Raw genomic sequence first — 7,156 nt, forward strand, 5'->3', positions numbered from 1 at the left:
TCAGTTTGACACGAGTGATTATGTATTAAAAAAACGTCAAAGTTGATTGGACGAGAAAAGCTTTTTTATGCATCAGTGCCAAGCAACCTCTGATTCCGCGGGTCACGTCGGTGTCCTGCTCGGTGGATGTCGCGGTCCTGCATTGCGCTAATTGCCCCTCAGCACACACACATTGTCTCGACACCTCCGGTCAACGTGTGCGCGCTGACGCGAAAAAGAGCGCACGCTGTCGCCTGCTCGTCACAGGATGGGCACCGGACTCGCTGGGCCAGAACGCTGCCCATGCCCCCGTTGCGAGCACCCGCTGACATCCTGACCTTAACAGCTTGGCGTGTTTTCGCCCACGGTTGAAAAAAAAAAATCCATATTTTGCCTTTAATTATGGACATTCCCACGCTCGAGAACGGCCCTATGGACGTTCAAAGTGTCGATTTAAACGGCTCGGCCTGGCTACAAGGGCGTAGCTAATTGCAATTAGTCATTGTCATGTCCTCCTTTTAGACGGTTACACTACGTGCTCTTTAGTTAAATTAGGCTTTTTGACAGGTGAATGACTACATATTGAAATCTCCCTCTCCCTCTCTCTCTCTCTCTCTGTATGTCTATGTGAGCATGCCTAGGTGGGTGATAGCAATACAGCTACTGTTTCCCTAAATGGAACAACACAAAATAACAAGTAGCCTAACGTTAGGTCAACAGCGGTCCATATTGACACAACGTTAATATTTTCGAATATTAGCCAACTAAGATGGACCATGGCTCTTTCAAGTGGAGTTTTTAGAGACAAATTAAATTGATAACAATTTTATCACAGAGGTGTGCGTGTGCCTGTGTATGTGTGCATCTGTAGAATAGATAGAGGGAGAGTGAGGAGTAACCCATGTGAATTGGGCAGGAAAGGGAGTAAGGGAAAGAGAGGGGCGGGGTGGTCCGTGTGTGTTAATCTTCTTAACTCTTTCTAATCCCGTCATTCATCGATAGTCTTTGCGCAAACATAACCAACATCATGGCTGGCTCGGCCGCTCGCTTTCACTTTTTGTGCGAGTGACTCTCTGCTCAATAACAGTCAATGAAAAACTACTAACAAAGACCCGTCGGATTGTGTATCTGCTTGTTGGCTTGACGAAATCAGTATGCAACTACTTACACAGTCCTTAAAGTTGAGTGGCAAACTGTTCCAACTCGAACCAGTCGCCAGTGGCTACCGACTGACATCACTAAGCGCGGGGATGCAACACGGTGGCGGTAAAGCAGGGGAAATAAGTTTTTAAGACCTTTCTAATATTAGCCAAGAGCATTTTCGCTATATATTTATTTACCTATTTCTGACTTGACAGAGACAAATCTTTTAAATATGTTTTAATAAGATTCATAAAATTGAACCTCATTCCCAAATTCAAGAAACATTGTGTCGTGATGTCCTCAAAAAGTTTAACAATGAAATACAATTTTATACAAGCGAAATAACGTATGGTAGCCTACGTTACAATATGGCATCTGGTTATAAGAGGTAGTTTAGCCTTTCAGGTAATTATTTCAGTACCGTGGACAGTGCTTTTAGGAACTTTTTTTTCCCTTTTTTTTTTTTTTTTGCTGAAAGGCAGATAGCTGCAATGTTATTTCAGGGCTATGAAACGTCGTGTGCCTTCCTGTTCTGAATGGTGTTATAAGGGAGAGCTTCGCGACAGCTATCTAGCTCGCCCTCTTCTCTTTGAGTGAGTCTAGTGTGTCCATGTGTGTAATCTCAGTATTAGTGTGAGTAGGCTACATACCCATACCCTGGCTAGTTCACAGTCTCAATGCTCATTGTTTTGCTCTTTCTGTTCTAGGAGCCAAGCTAGACTAACTTTTTTGTAACATTAATAGTTGTGGTGCATTTCTGCTATTTTGTGACTACTATTGCTATTGCGTTTTCTTGTCACTTTTTAGCATACTGTTAATTGGGGGAGCACTGCATAGTATTTGCCCTCTATTAATGACTAGAAGTGGGAAATAATGACAATAATAATGACGATTTTTAGTGTTCAGCCCTGTCTATTGATAATGGTAGCTGAAGAGAGTTATCGCAGCTATTTATTAATTATGAAAAGGGTCTCAAGTGCACACACACACACACACACACACACGCACACACACACACACATACACATACACAGACACATAAACTCACACACAAACACACACACACACACATGCACACACAGACATAAACACACACACACACACACACACACACACACACACACACACACACACACACACACACACACACACACACACATACACTCACATGCACACACAGACACATAAACACACACACACACACACACACACAGAGAGACACATAAACACATGTCCATGGACATACACATGTGTGGATTCACTAACTCACTGACTTACTCACAGACTTTGTTTTACACACATTAACACTCACACTCTTACGCACACATGCACACGCACACACACACGCACACACACACACACACACACACCTGTGACATTGTCCCCCATTCCCCTCTAGCATCACAGACCCCCCCCCACACACACACACATCACACATGGCCCACCCAGGCTTTAGAGACAAGGACCGCGCATGAGAGAGAGAGAGAGAGGGATAGAGAGAAAGAGCAAGTGAGCACGAAAGAGAGAGAGAGAGAGAGAGAGAGAGAGAGAGACAGAGAAAGAGGACGGAAGAGCACAGAGGGGAAAAAAAAGAAAACGAGCCTAAAGAAACCTCTCCCAAACCCTGGCCCAACTCAAACCCAACCCTCGTCCCTCGTCCAGACCCCAGACCCCTAACCCTACCCTTCTTCCACCCCAAACGACGAGCTCAGCTCTGCAACCCTCACGGACGCTCCTCTGACAAATCTATTTGGGGCAAATTGTCAGTGAGAACCTTCCGCCTGAGCTGGCCTGGACAAAACGGGTTGTTGGAGGGCGGCTAAATCCCGAGGCAAGAGGGGCCGCGGGGACAATGGGCCGCGAATGTGTTGATGTGCTGGCAGAGTCCTGGGCCTGACAATGGGCGGATTAATTGGTGCCTTGGCTGACTGATTTGAGATGGCTCCGCTCAGCTCCGCGCCGCAGGGTGGCCCATTGTCCACCGCCTGATTCCCACTTTCCACTAAGTCCAAACAAAAGTCAATTTCTTTCTCAAGGGGACGGGACAGAGAGAGAGAGGGAAAGAGAGAGAGAGAGAGGTTGGTGAGTGGGGATAGAGAGAGGGACACGAGAGGAAGAGAGAGAGGAGAGAGAGGAGAGAGAGAGAGAAAGAGAGAGAGACGCGTTGCTGAGTGGGTATGGAGAGAGGGACACAAGAGGAGGAGAAAGAAAATAAGTTATAGGCAACACTGTTGTGTTTTGGTCGTCTTTTGGGACATCTCTGCCAGTGTTTTGTTGTTGTTGGTGGTGGTGGTGCTGCTGCAGATGTGAGCTGTGCTGTTCCAGATGTGTTCTATAGTGAGGTGGTGAGGTGGTGCACGCTCAGTGGAGCTGCGCTGTTCCAGATGTGTTCTATAGTGAGGTGGTGCACGCTCAGTGGAGCTGCGCTAGACCAGATGTGTTCTATAGTGAGGTGGTGCACGCTCAGTGGAGCTGCGCTAGTCCAGATGTGTTCTATAGTGAGGTGGTGCACACTCAGTGGAGCTGTGCTGCAACAGGCACTTTGACACTTGTAGAGCTCTCAGTGTTGCACTTGCACTTGCTCTCTTTTCTGTCTCTCTCTCATTCTTCATCTCTGTTTCTCACTTTGTCTCTCTCTCTATCAGTCCTTCTATCTATCTATCTATTCATTCATCTATCTATCTATCTATCTATCTATCTATCTATCTATCTATCTATCTATCTATCTATCTCTTTCTCTCTCTGATCGTCTGTCCAGTGTTTTTTCTCTTTCTTCGTCTTTCTCTGAATCTTTTTTTTTCTTTTCTCACTCTGTATTTTCTTCTCTTTCTCTCTTTTCTCTCTCTCTGTCTCTCTCTCTCTCAAGTTCACTGTCTGGTTCTAGGTCACTCCTTCCCTCACCCGTTCTCATTTGTATTAAAATATGGTAGATGCCATCATGCCGTTGCTCTGAAATTGGTCTGATGTGGGTGTCCCCCCACCCCCGTCGGCTCCCTGGAGATAGTTCCCCTCGTCTCTCTCTCTTTCTCTCTCTCTTTCTCTTTCTCTCTATCTCTCGCTCTCCTTGTCTTCTCATTCTCATTCTTGTCTTCTCGTTCTCTGTTTTGAAAGGCCTTGTTAACAAATTATGACAGCTGGCTAAAGAAGCTTTGCCCGTTCACACCGATAGGACAAACAATGGGGGGGGGGGGGGGGGGCAAATGATGGCTTTTATCTTAAGCAGAGGAAAAGAAAGTTGATTCTCTTTTAGTGGATTAGCTGATTTTCCGGCACTGAAACCGTTTACGTTCCATGTGACAAAAAGACTTTCCACTCCTGTTTACACTGTCAAACTTCCACCCGTTTTTCTTCTGTCTGTTTATTTTTCTCTCCACAGGAAATTAGTGCACTGGCCCTTCTCATGTGTGCTGGCTTTCCTTCTGTTCAAATAGACCTTCAAATTATATTTCACTTTTGCTATGGCAGAGAAAATAAATGTTGATCTGTGCATAATTGAAGTGCACAGGAATGAACAGAAAAAAATTATAAATGCGCAGTTTAGTCTATGCATGCCTACAACTAATGACCACAACTAATATTTACATTCACTGGGCATTTTATTAATAATATTATGTATTTCAGACTAACCAGCCAACAACATACAATTCGTTTTTAGTAATTTAGTAATTCATTATTTACTGAATAAGAATTGGTATCAGTACTACATCAGGTATGAAATGTTTTCCACATTTTAGATTAGAGCCACCTCTTTTTTTCTTCACGTATGTTTTCTATTTGAAAGTTTTCAGTGTGCTGACTGCAGTAATGCCACAGATATCCTTCAGATCACAAAAGATTGACTGACTAAAATATGAATTGTATATATCATTACAAATGCAGCATCCATTACAGAATGATCAGTGAGAATATCCAGCTGTGGGCCAGTGACCCGTGGTCTATCCCCCCCTCTCTTTTTAGGCCTTTGTGTGGAAGGCCTTCCTGCTTATTTATAATGCACAATTTCAACATGTTTTGTGCGGTAGAATTTCATTCAGTGGTCGTGCAAACCTATAAGAAATATAACCTGAGTGTAGAGTAAAAATAAGCAGTGTTATATTTTGGCTGTCTATTTAAGGGCCTCCTCAGTATTAAATTGATTATTCAAAATGACTCAATATCCTATTAAAAATGACTTATAATGAATTATGTTATATTTGTTTACACTTTCTACTTGTGTGTCCTAAGTCACACTTATATTTGATTGATATTCAACTCTGTAAATCTGACATTATTTTTTATTACCTTTTGATGGAATTCTGAATTACTAAATGATTTACTCAGACAGAACCTGCTTATAATCTTTTTACAAAATGCAAATGAATTGCTGAAAGAAAAGGGTTAACATGACATTTCTTAAACTAAGAACACAATGTAGCCTAGAGTATTTAAGATTAAGCCTTTAATCCACATATAAAAACATGCAGTGAATAAACTAATATAAGATCAGAACTTACAGGCAGTGTTTCTATTCTTCTGCTGCTGCTGCCTGGTAGAACAGCTTCAGCTTCGTGGGGACATGGGCGATTTAGCCTCGCCTAAGGCACACACATAATCAGCCTGCAGTTGTGCATTATATATTTATGCAGTGATAAAGTAAAGTAATGCATGACTTTTAAAGTCTCTCAGTTGGTCGTGTTGGGTTTTATTTTTGTGCTAAGTTGTAGTGGTTGTTGTGCTTAGTAGTTGTGTGCTTTGTAATGTTAAAAATATATTTTATCTGATGTGATATTTGTTTTTGTTATTTGTGATTATATATAAACCTTAACACACACACACACACACACACACACACACACACACACACACACACACACACATACACTACCGGTCAAAAGTTTGGGATCACTTAGACATTTCCATTCCACTCCATTATAGACAGAATACCAGCTGAGATCAGTTGCATTGCTTTTTTAATCAGGGCAGCAGTTCTCAGATTACATTATGTGCTTACAAAATTGCAAAAGGTTCTCAACTGTTGTAGAAAGAAATGGCTGGTCTTTAATGTTAATATCTACATTGCCCATTATCAGCAACCATTATTTCAATGTTCCAAATGCACATTCTGTTTACTAATCTGATATCATTTTAAAAGGCTAACTGAGAAAACATTGGAGAACCCTTTTGCAATGTAAACACATAATTTAATCTAAAAACTGCTGCCCTGATTAAAAAAACAATGCAACTGATCTCAACTGGTATTCTGTCTATAATGGAGTGGAATGGTAAGTGACCCAAACTTTTGACTGGTAGCACACACACACACACACACACACACACACACACACACACATATATATATATATATATATGCTGTTATAAATGCTATACGGTATGTACATTATGTCTTATCATTCAGCAGAGGATGAGCAGGTCTGTGACACACAAAACTATATTTTATGATTTTTTTATTTTTGGAGAGATTGGTTTTATAATATTATGTTTATATAAAACATGCCAGGCAACCACCAGTTGAATACTGTCGGTATGTGAAGTAGATTTTATATAAACATCATTATAATTTGGATCCTTTGGCAGGCAATCATGAGTAATTTCTGCTTAACTGGAATGTCTAATGTCAATATATAATATCCATTGAGTATTGTTGCTGTTCAGTTGCTGTTTGCAGAAAATATATAATCATATGATTAGTCTGAAAGTTATCTGGGTGTTATCATTTTTTATTGCAGAGACATTATAGATATGTTACAGATATACTATAGAGGCTGTATTAATATTTTTATTCATTCATTTTTTAAAGCCAAAGATGACAAAGTAGGTTTTCCCTGTTGTATATTTACATAATATGTCCTGACAGGCAATATTCATAAAAAGGGGTAAAAGAAGCTTGTAATGAAGCTCATATAATTGCTTATGTTTCTGTCATTTCTCACTAACCCCAATACCCTGCATGTGCTGTTAATAGGAGTTGTCTGTGGATGGATTCTCTGGCATGAAAACGGAATGATACCGAGATTAGACACAGTTAAGAGATGAC

This window comes from Alosa pseudoharengus, unplaced genomic scaffold, assembly GCF_046254945.1.
Source record: "Alosa pseudoharengus isolate Yale_2024_CS ecotype anadromous, Long Island Sound unplaced genomic scaffold, YU_APseudo_1.1 YU_APseudo_1.1_scf_7, whole genome shotgun sequence".
Classification (NCBI taxonomy): domain Eukaryota; kingdom Metazoa; phylum Chordata; class Actinopteri; order Clupeiformes; family Clupeidae; genus Alosa; species Alosa pseudoharengus.